Raw genomic sequence first — 7,500 nt, forward strand, 5'->3', positions numbered from 1 at the left:
AAGCCCAATCTCGTCTGATCTTGGAAGCTAAGCAGGGCTGGGCCTGGTTAGTACTTGGATGGGAGACCACCTGGAAATACCAGGTGCAGTAGGCTTTTTTTTTTCTCTCTTGTTCCGGCCTCCTTCAATGCTGGTTTTGAGATGTATAAGAGATATAGGTCAATAGGAAACCAATACCTACAGCCACACCACCCTGAACAAGCCCAATCTCGTCTGATCTTGAAAGCTAAGCAGGTCCGGGCCTGGTTAGTACTTTTTTTTTTCTCTCTTGTTCTGGCTTCCTTCAATGCTGGTTTTAAAATGTATAAGTGATGTAGGTTATTAGATAACCAATACCTACAGCCACACCACCCTGGACAAGCCCAATCTCGTCTGATCTTGGAAGCTAAGCAGGGCCGGGCCTGGTTAGTACTTGGATGGGAGACCACCTGGGAATACCAGGTGCTGTAGGCCTTTTTTTTTTTCTCTCTTGTTCCGGCTTCCTTCAATGCTTGTTTTTAGATGTATAAGAGATGTAGGTCAATAGAAAAACAATACCTACAGCCACACCACCCTGAACAAGCCCAATCTCGTCTGATCTTGGAAGCTAAGCAGGGCTGGGCCTGGTTAGTACTTGGATGGGAGACCACCTGGAAATACCAGTTGCTGTAGGCTTTTTTTTTTTCTCTTGTTCCGGCCTCCTTCAATGCTGGTTTTGAGATGTATAAGAGATGTAGGTCAATAAGAAACCAATACCTACAGCCACACCACCCTGAACAAGCCTGATCTTGGAAGCTAAGCAGAGCCGGGCCTGGTTAGTACTTGGATGGGAGACCACCTGGGAATACCAGGTGCTGTAGGCCTTTTTTTCTTCTCTCTTGTTCCGGCTTCCTTCAATGCTGGTTTCTAGATGTATAAGAGATGTAGGTCAATAGGAAAACAATACCTACAGCCACACCACCCTGAACAAGCTCTATCTCATCTGATCTTGGACGCTAAGAAGGGCCGGGACTGGTTAGTACTTGGATGGGAGACCACCTGGGAATACCAGGTGCTGTAGGCCTTTTTTTTTCTCTCTTGTTCCAGCTTCCTTCAATGCTGGTTTTGAGATTATAAGAGATGTAGGTCAATACTAAACCAATACCTACAGATACACATCTCTGAACAAGCCCAATCTCGTTTGATCTTGGAAGCTAAGCAGGGCCGGACCTGGTTAGTACTTTGATGGGAGACCACCTGGGAATACCAGGTGCTTTAGGCCTTTTTTTTTTCTCTCTTGTTCCGGCTTCCTTCAATGCTTGTTTTTAGATGTATAAGAGATGTAGGTCAATAGGAAAACAATACCTACAGCCACACCACCCTGAATAAGCCCAATATCGTCTGATCTTGGAAGCTAAGCAGGGCTGGGCCTGGTTAGTACTTGGATGGTAGACCACCTGGATGGAAATACCAGGTGCTGTAGGCTTTTTTTTTTCTCTCTTGTTCCGGCCTCCTTCAATGCTGGTTTTCAGATGTATAAGAGATGTAGGTCAATAGGAAACCAATACCTACAGCCACACCACCCTGAACAAGCCCAATCTCGTCTGATCTTGGAAGCTAAGCAGGGCTGGGCCTGGTTAGTACTTGGATGGGAGACCACCTGGAAATACCAGGTGCTGTAGGCTTTTTTTTTTTCTCTCTTGTTCCGGCCTCCTTCAATGCTGGTTTTGAGATGTATAAGAGATGTAGGTCAATAGGAAACCAATACCTACAGCCACACCACCCTGAACAAGCCCAATCTCGTCTGATCTTGAAAGCTAAGCAGGTCCGGGCCTGGTTAGTACTTTTTTTTTTCTCTCTTGTTCTGGCTTCCTTCAATGCTGGTTTTAAAATGTATAAGTGATGTAGGTTATTAGAAAACCAATACCTACAGCCACACCACACTGGACAAGCCCAATCTCGTCTGATCTTGGAAGCTAAGCAGGGCCGGGCCTGGTTAGTACTTGGATGGGAGACCACCTGGGAATACCAGGTGCTGTAGGCCTTTTTTTTTTTCTCTCTTGTTCCGGCTTCCTTCAATGCTTGTTTTTAGATGTATAAGAGATGTAGGTCAATAGGAAAACAATACCTACAGCCACACCACCCTGAACAAGCCCAATCTCGTCTGATCTTGGAAGCTAAGCAGGGCTGGGCCTGGTTAGTACTTGGATGGGAGACCACCTGGAAATACCAGTTGCTGTAGGCTTTTTTTTTTTTCTCTTGTTCCGGCCTCCTTCAATGCTGGTTTTGAGATGTATAAGAGATGTAGGTCAATAAGAAACCAATACCTACAGCCACACCACCCTGAACAAGCCTGATCTTGGAAGCTAAGCAGAGCCGGGCCTGGTTAGTACTTGGATGGGAGACCACCTGGGAATACCAGGTGCTGTAGGCCTTTTTTTCTTCTCTCTTGTTCCGGCTTCCTTCAATGCTGGTTTCTAGATGTATAAGAGATGTAGGTCAATACGAAAACAATACCTACAGCCACACCACCCTGAACAAGCTCTATCTCATCTGATCCTGGACGCTAAGAAGGGCCGGGACTGGTTAGTACTTGGATGGGAGACCACCTGGGAATACCAGGTGCTGTAGGCCTTTTTTTTTCTCTCTTGTTCCGGCTTCCTTCAATGCTGGTTTTGAGATTATAAGAGATGTAGGTCAATACTAAACCAATACCTACAGATACACATCTCTGAACAAGCCCAATCTCGTTTGATCTTGGAAGCTAAGCAGGGCCGGACCTGGTTAGTACTTTGATGGGAGACCACCTGGGAATACCAGGTGCTTTAGGCCTTTTTTTTTTCTCTCTTGTTCCGGCTTCCTTCAATGCTGGTTTTGAGATGTATAAGAGATGTAGGTCAATAGGAAACCATTACCTACAGCCACACCACCCTGAACAAGCCCAATCTCGTCTGATCTTGGAAGCTAAGCAGGGCCGGGCCTGGTTAGTACTTGGATGGGAGACCACCTGGGAATACCAGGTGCTGTAGGCCTTTTTTTTTTCTCTCTTGTTCCGGCTTCCTTCAATGCTGGTTTTTAGATGTATAAGAGATGTAGGTCAATAGGAAAACAATACCTACAGCCACACCTCCCTGAACAAGCCCAATCTCGTCTGATCTTGGAAGCTAAGCAGAGCCAGGCCTGGTTAGTACTTGGATGTGAGACCACCTGGCAATACCAGGTGCTGTAGGCCCTTTTTTTTTCTCTCTTGTTCCGACTTTCTTCAATGCTGGTTTTGAGATCTATAAGAGATGTAGGTCAATAAGAAACCAATACCTACAGCCACACCACCCTGAACAAGCCCAATCTCGTCTGATCTTGGAAGCTAAGCAGGGCTGGGCCTGGTTAGTACTTGGATGGGAGACCACCTGGAAATACCAGGTGCAGTAGGCTTTTTTTTTTCTCTCTTGTTCCGGCCTCCTTCAATGCTGGTTTTGAGATGTATAAGAGATATAGGTCAATAGGAAACCAATACCTACAGCCACACCACCCTGAACAAGCCCAATCTCGTCTGATCTTGAAAGCTAAGCAGGTCCGGGCCTGGTTAGTACTTTTTTTTTTCTCTCTTGTTCTGGCTTCCTTCAATGCTGGTTTTAAAATGTATAAGTGATGTAGGTTATTAGATAACCAATACCTACAGCCACACCACCCTGGACAAGCCCAATCTCGTCTGATCTTGGAAGCTAAGCAGGGCCGGGCCTGGTTAGTACTTGGATGGGAGACCACCTGGGAATACCAGGTGCTGTAGGCCTTTTTTTTTTTCTCTCTTGTTCCGGCTTCCTTCAATGCTTGTTTTTAGATGTATAAGAGATGTAGGTCAATAGAAAAACAATACCTACAGCCACACCACCCTGAACAAGCCCAATCTCGTCTGATCTTGGAAGCTAAGCAGGGCTGGGCCTGGTTAGTACTTGGATGGGAGACCACCTGGAAATACCAGTTGCTGTAGGCTTTTTTTTTTTCTCTTGTTCCGGCCTCCTTCAATGCTGGTTTTGAGATGTATAAGAGATGTAGGTCAATAAGAAACCAATACCTACAGCCACACCACCCTGAACAAGCCTGATCTTGGAAGCTAAGCAGAGCCGGGCCTGGTTAGTACTTGGATGGGAGACCACCTGGGAATACCAGGTGCTGTAGGCCTTTTTTTCTTCTCTCTTGTTCCGGCTTCCTTCAATGCTGGTTTCTAGATGTATAAGAGATGTAGGTCAATAGGAAAACAATACCTACAGCCACACCACCCTGAACAAGCTCTATCTCATCTGATCTTGGACGCTAAGAAGGGCCGGGACTGGTTAGTACTTGGATGGGAGACCACCTGGGAATACCAGGTGCTGTAGGCCTTTTTTTTTCTCTCTTGTTCCAGCTTCCTTCAATGCTGGTTTTGAGATTAAAAGAGATGTAGGTCAATACTAAACCAATACCTACAGATACACATCTCTGAACAAGCCCAATCTCGTTTGATCTTGGAAGCTAAGCAGGGCCGGACCTGGTTAGTACTTTGATGGGAGACCACCTGGGAATACCAGGTGCTTTAGGCCTTTTTTTTTTCTCTCTTGTTCCGGCTTCCTTCAATGCTTGTTTTTAGATGTATAAGAGATGTAGGTCAATAGGAAAACAATACCTACAGCCACACCACCCTGAATAAGCCCAATATCGTCTGATCTTGGAAGCTAAGCAGGGCTGGGCCTGGTTAGTACTTGGATGGTAGACCACCTGGATGGAAATACCAGGTGCTGTAGGCTTTTTTTTTTCTCTCTTGTTCCGGCCTCCTTCAATGCTGGTTTTCAGATGTATAAGAGATGTAGGTCAATAGGAAACCAATACCTACAGCCACACCACCCTGAATAAGCCCAATCTCGTCTGATCTTGGAAGCTAAGCAGGGCTTGGCCTGGTTAGTACTTGGATGGGAGACCACCTGGAAATACCAGGTGCAGTAGGCTTTTTTTTTTCTCTCTTGTTCCGGCCTCCTTCAATGCTGGTTTTGAGATGTATAAGAGATGTAGGTCAATAGGAAACCAATACCTACAGCCACACCACCCTGAACAAGCCTGATCTTGGAAGCTAAGCAGAGCCAGGCCTGGTTAGTACTTGGATGGGAGACCACCTGGAATACCAGGTGCTGTAGGCCTTTTTTTTTTCTCTCTTGTTCTGGCTTCCTTCAATGCTGGTGTTGAGATGTATAAGAGATGTAGGTCAATAGGAAACCAATACCTACAGCCACTCCACCTTGAACAAGCACAATGTCGTCTGATCTTGAAAGATAAGCCGCGCCAGGCCTAGTTAGTACATGGATGGGAGACCACCTGGGAATACCAGGTGCTGTAGGCCTTTTTTTTTCTCTTTTGATCCGGCTTCCTTCAATGCTGGTTTTGAGATGTATAAGTGATGTAGGTCATTAGGAAACCAAAAGCTACAGCCACACCACCCTGAACAAGCCCAATCTCGTCTGATCTTGGAAGCTAAGCAGAGCCAGGCCTGGTTAGTACTTGGATGGGAGACCACCTGGGAATACCAGGTGCTGTAGGCCTTTTTTTCTTCTCTTGTTCCGGCTTCCTTCAATGCTGGTTTTGAGATTATAAGAGATGTAGGTCAATACAAATCCCAATACCTACAGCTACACATCTCTGAACAAGCCCAATCTTGTTTGATCTTGGAAGCTAAGCAGGGCCAGACCTGGTTAGTACTTTGATGGGAGACCACCTGGGAATACCAGGTGCTCTAGGCCTTTTTTTTTTCTCTCTCTCTTGTTCCGGCTTCCTGGTAATGCTGGTTTCGAGATGTATAAGAGATGTAGCTCATTAGGAAACCCAATACCTACAGTCACACCACCCTGAGCAAGCCCAATCTCGTCTATCTTGGAAGCTAAGCAGGGCCAGGCCTGGTTAGTACTTAGATGGGAGACCACCTGGGAATACCAGGTGCTGTAGGCTTTTTTTTTTCTCTCTTGTTCCGGCTTCCTTCAATGCTGGTTTTGAGATGTATAAGGGATGTAGGTCATTAGGAAAACAATATCTACAGCCACTCCAACCTGAACAAGCAGAATCTCATCTGATCTTGGAAGCTAAGCAGGGCTGGGCCTGGTTAGTACTTGGATGGGAGACCACCTGAGAATACCAGGTGCTGTAGGCTTTTTTTTTTCTCTCTGCTCCGGCTTCCTTCAATGCTGGTTTTGAGATGTATAAGAGATGTAGGTCATCAGAATACCAATACCTACAGCCACACCACCCTGAGCAAGCCCAATCTCATGTTATCTTGGAAGCTAAGCAGGGCCAGGCCTGGTTAGTACTTAGATGGGAGACCACCTGGGAATACCAGGTGCTGTAGGCTTTTTTTTTTCTCTCTTGTTCCGGCTTCCTTCAATGCTGGTTTTGAGATGTATAAGAGATGTAGGTCATTATGAAACCAATATCTACAGCCACTCTACCCTGAACAAGCACAATCTCGTCTGATCTTGGAAACTAAGCAGGGACAGGCCTGGTTAGTACTTGGATGGGAGACCACCTGGGAATACCAGGTGCTGTAGGCCTTTTTTTTTTTTTTCTCATTTGTTCCGGCTTCCTTAATGCTGGTTTTGAGATGTATAAGAGATGTAGGTCATTAGGCAACCAAAACCTACAGCCACACTACTTTGAACAAGCCCAATCTCATCTGATCTTGGAAGCTAAGCAGGGCCGGGCCTGGTTAGTACTTGGATAAGAGGCCACCTGTGAATACCAGGTGCTGTAGGCCTTTTTTTTTCTCTCTTGTTCCGGCTTCCTTCAATGCTGGTTTTGAGATGTATAAGAGATGTAGGTCATTAGGAAACCAATACCTACAGTCACACCACCCTGAGCAAGCCCAATCTCGTCTGATCTTGGAAACTAAGCAGGGCCGGGCCTGGTTAGTACTTAGATGGGAGACCACCTGGGAATACCAGGTGCTGTAGGCTTTTTTTTTTTCTCTCTTGTTCCGGCTTCCTTCAATGCTGGTTTTGAGATGTATAAGGTATGTAGGTCATTAGGAAAACAATATCTACAGCCACTCCAACCTGAACAAGCAGAATCTCATCTGATCTTGGAAGCTAAGCAGGGCTGGGCCTGGTTAGTACTTGGATGGGAGACCACCTGAGAATACCAGGTGCTGTAGGCTTTTTTTTTTCTCTCTTGTTCCGGCTTCCTTCAATGCTGGTTTTGAGATGTATAAGAGATGTAGGTCAATAACAAACAAATAACTACAGCCACACTAACCTGAACAAGCCTGATCTTGGAAGCTAAGCAGAGCCGGGCCTGGTTAGTACTTGGATGCGAGACCACCTGGGAATACCAGGTGCTGTAGGCATTTTTTTTTTCTCTCTTGTTCCGACTTCTTTCAATGCTGGTTTTGAGATGTATAAGAGATGTAGGTCAATAGAAAACCAATACCTACATCCACACCACCCTGAACAAGCCCAATCTCATCTGATCTTGAAAGCTAAGCAGGTCCAGGCCTGGTTAGTACTTTTTTTTTCTCTCTTGTTCTGGCTT

General features: G+C 45.9%; 6 non-coding genes and 26 pseudogenes across 6 annotated transcripts; all 32 read left to right on the forward strand.

Annotated features, from left to right (window-relative positions):
- Positions 1-95, forward strand: part of LOC142113492 (5S ribosomal RNA) — a 119-nt pseudogene extending 24 nt beyond the window's left edge.
- A 239-nt stretch (positions 96-334) lies between these two features.
- Positions 335-453, forward strand: LOC142113573 (5S ribosomal RNA). The gene has a single exon (XR_012681605.1). It is a non-coding gene; the product is annotated as a 5S ribosomal RNA (ribosomal RNA).
- An 82-nt stretch (positions 454-535) lies between these two features.
- LOC142113591 (5S ribosomal RNA) lies at positions 536-654 on the forward strand (annotated as a pseudogene).
- Positions 655-733: 79 nt separating this feature from the next.
- On the forward strand, positions 734-842 carry LOC142113125 (5S ribosomal RNA; annotated as a pseudogene).
- An 81-nt stretch (positions 843-923) lies between these two features.
- On the forward strand, positions 924-1,042 carry LOC142112966 (5S ribosomal RNA; annotated as a pseudogene).
- Positions 1,043-1,121: 79 nt separating this feature from the next.
- LOC142113163 (5S ribosomal RNA) lies at positions 1,122-1,240 on the forward strand (annotated as a pseudogene).
- An 81-nt stretch (positions 1,241-1,321) lies between these two features.
- LOC142113097 (5S ribosomal RNA) lies at positions 1,322-1,444 on the forward strand (annotated as a pseudogene).
- Positions 1,445-1,524: 80 nt separating this feature from the next.
- Positions 1,525-1,643, forward strand: LOC142113283 (5S ribosomal RNA). Its single transcript, XR_012681397.1, has one exon. It is a non-coding gene; the product is annotated as a 5S ribosomal RNA (ribosomal RNA).
- A 240-nt stretch (positions 1,644-1,883) lies between these two features.
- On the forward strand, positions 1,884-2,002 carry LOC142113327 (5S ribosomal RNA). The gene has a single exon (XR_012681441.1). It is a non-coding gene; the product is annotated as a 5S ribosomal RNA (ribosomal RNA).
- Positions 2,003-2,084: 82 nt separating this feature from the next.
- Positions 2,085-2,203, forward strand: LOC142113592 (5S ribosomal RNA; annotated as a pseudogene).
- An 80-nt stretch (positions 2,204-2,283) lies between these two features.
- Positions 2,284-2,392, forward strand: LOC142113126 (5S ribosomal RNA; annotated as a pseudogene).
- An 81-nt stretch (positions 2,393-2,473) lies between these two features.
- Positions 2,474-2,592, forward strand: LOC142113116 (5S ribosomal RNA; annotated as a pseudogene).
- Positions 2,593-2,671: 79 nt separating this feature from the next.
- Positions 2,672-2,790, forward strand: LOC142113164 (5S ribosomal RNA; annotated as a pseudogene).
- Positions 2,791-2,871: 81 nt separating this feature from the next.
- On the forward strand, positions 2,872-2,990 carry LOC142113513 (5S ribosomal RNA). Its single transcript, XR_012681594.1, has one exon. It is a non-coding gene; the product is annotated as a 5S ribosomal RNA (ribosomal RNA).
- An 81-nt stretch (positions 2,991-3,071) lies between these two features.
- Positions 3,072-3,190, forward strand: LOC142113080 (5S ribosomal RNA; annotated as a pseudogene).
- An 81-nt stretch (positions 3,191-3,271) lies between these two features.
- On the forward strand, positions 3,272-3,390 carry LOC142113493 (5S ribosomal RNA; annotated as a pseudogene).
- A 239-nt stretch (positions 3,391-3,629) lies between these two features.
- LOC142113587 (5S ribosomal RNA) lies at positions 3,630-3,748 on the forward strand. Its single transcript, XR_012681608.1, has one exon. It is a non-coding gene; the product is annotated as a 5S ribosomal RNA (ribosomal RNA).
- An 82-nt stretch (positions 3,749-3,830) lies between these two features.
- On the forward strand, positions 3,831-3,949 carry LOC142113593 (5S ribosomal RNA; annotated as a pseudogene).
- Positions 3,950-4,028: 79 nt separating this feature from the next.
- Positions 4,029-4,137, forward strand: LOC142113127 (5S ribosomal RNA; annotated as a pseudogene).
- Positions 4,138-4,218: 81 nt separating this feature from the next.
- On the forward strand, positions 4,219-4,337 carry LOC142112968 (5S ribosomal RNA; annotated as a pseudogene).
- A 79-nt stretch (positions 4,338-4,416) lies between these two features.
- LOC142113165 (5S ribosomal RNA) lies at positions 4,417-4,535 on the forward strand (annotated as a pseudogene).
- An 81-nt stretch (positions 4,536-4,616) lies between these two features.
- Positions 4,617-4,739, forward strand: LOC142113098 (5S ribosomal RNA; annotated as a pseudogene).
- An 80-nt stretch (positions 4,740-4,819) lies between these two features.
- Positions 4,820-4,938, forward strand: LOC142113728 (5S ribosomal RNA; annotated as a pseudogene).
- Positions 4,939-5,406: 468 nt separating this feature from the next.
- LOC142113701 (5S ribosomal RNA) lies at positions 5,407-5,525 on the forward strand (annotated as a pseudogene).
- Positions 5,526-5,604: 79 nt separating this feature from the next.
- LOC142113168 (5S ribosomal RNA) lies at positions 5,605-5,723 on the forward strand (annotated as a pseudogene).
- An 87-nt stretch (positions 5,724-5,810) lies between these two features.
- LOC142113046 (5S ribosomal RNA) lies at positions 5,811-5,928 on the forward strand (annotated as a pseudogene).
- Positions 5,929-6,008: 80 nt separating this feature from the next.
- LOC142112927 (5S ribosomal RNA) lies at positions 6,009-6,127 on the forward strand (annotated as a pseudogene).
- Positions 6,128-6,206: 79 nt separating this feature from the next.
- On the forward strand, positions 6,207-6,325 carry LOC142112940 (5S ribosomal RNA; annotated as a pseudogene).
- Positions 6,326-6,405: 80 nt separating this feature from the next.
- Positions 6,406-6,524, forward strand: LOC142113690 (5S ribosomal RNA; annotated as a pseudogene).
- Positions 6,525-6,608: 84 nt separating this feature from the next.
- On the forward strand, positions 6,609-6,727 carry LOC142113001 (5S ribosomal RNA; annotated as a pseudogene).
- An 80-nt stretch (positions 6,728-6,807) lies between these two features.
- LOC142113408 (5S ribosomal RNA) lies at positions 6,808-6,926 on the forward strand. Its single transcript, XR_012681522.1, has one exon. It is a non-coding gene; the product is annotated as a 5S ribosomal RNA (ribosomal RNA).
- Positions 6,927-7,007: 81 nt separating this feature from the next.
- Positions 7,008-7,126, forward strand: LOC142112928 (5S ribosomal RNA; annotated as a pseudogene).
- The last annotated feature ends 374 nt before the right edge of the window (positions 7,127-7,500 follow it).

Source organism: Mixophyes fleayi, unplaced genomic scaffold (assembly GCF_038048845.1).
Source record: "Mixophyes fleayi isolate aMixFle1 unplaced genomic scaffold, aMixFle1.hap1 Scaffold_114, whole genome shotgun sequence".
Taxonomy (NCBI): domain Eukaryota; kingdom Metazoa; phylum Chordata; class Amphibia; order Anura; family Limnodynastidae; genus Mixophyes; species Mixophyes fleayi.